Source organism: Haliaeetus leucocephalus, unplaced genomic scaffold (assembly GCF_000737465.1).
Source record: "Haliaeetus leucocephalus isolate CR32 unplaced genomic scaffold, Haliaeetus_leucocephalus-4.0 Scaffold657, whole genome shotgun sequence".
Classification (NCBI taxonomy): Eukaryota; Metazoa; Chordata; class Aves; order Accipitriformes; family Accipitridae; genus Haliaeetus; species Haliaeetus leucocephalus.
In genome coordinates this window covers 6,423,012-6,423,932 of record NW_010973093.1, presented here as the reverse complement: position 1 = coordinate 6,423,932, position 921 = coordinate 6,423,012, and positions in this window count along the sequence as shown.

The following is a 921-nucleotide window of genomic DNA, read 5'->3' as shown; positions in this document are numbered from 1 at the left end:
AATTAATTCATCTTCTCAGAGCACTGGGATGTCTGCACAAAGATGTTCCATTCACTCTCTAGCCCTCACTGTGCTTGCCAGGTATGTCTCCTCAGCAGTCTTCACCACTGCCAAAGTATCTGGGTTTTCTCACTACCTGAGATCCTGCATTTTCAACTACACCACACATACACCACAAAGTAGCTGAACAAGTATTACTTTTTGGGAAACCCCAAGCAGAATTATGGTGCCCACTGCTACTGGGGAGATAGGCTTCAAGCAGCTACTCAGATTTTGCTGTTAACATTACATACCATTTGATAACTATTTCCAGTGTAACAAGTATGTAAGACACCTAAGTTCAAGTTTTCAACTGCTCAGAGCTGCAACACTGGATAGCTCAGAAGTGGGCTAACTTTCTGAAGTGTGGTTTGACAAAAAGGAGATTAGAAATACTTGATTTGCCATGCACACAGGTGGCTGTGGGCTCACAGGCTGGACCAGTCTTGTTCTGCCATGCAAAGATACAGCAGTGAAACTAAGCATGACTGCTGTAATTTGTTCACATTGCATGTTTGACATACCACATCTGCTCGTACAGTAGTTTATTCTCAGCTTCATTTAACAAGGTCATGGTATCTACCTTCAAGCAGCAGCTATGGAGGAAGCCTGTCAAACACCTAGATTTTAAGGCCAGGACAAAATTGCTCAAACATGGTGATAGCAGCATTAAGACTTGAACCCACAGTTTTGACTATGCTTACCTTAGAAAGAAAATTACTCTCATCTGAACATCAACATTCAGAGCACCTGAAGTTGCAGATATCTACTTTATTGACACTGGTACAGCAGCAGAGTGACAGAAAATGTTTGTCTCTATGAATGGAAGATTACTTCCTACCAGTGCAGCTCTACTGCAAATCCACAGCTGGAAAGATACTT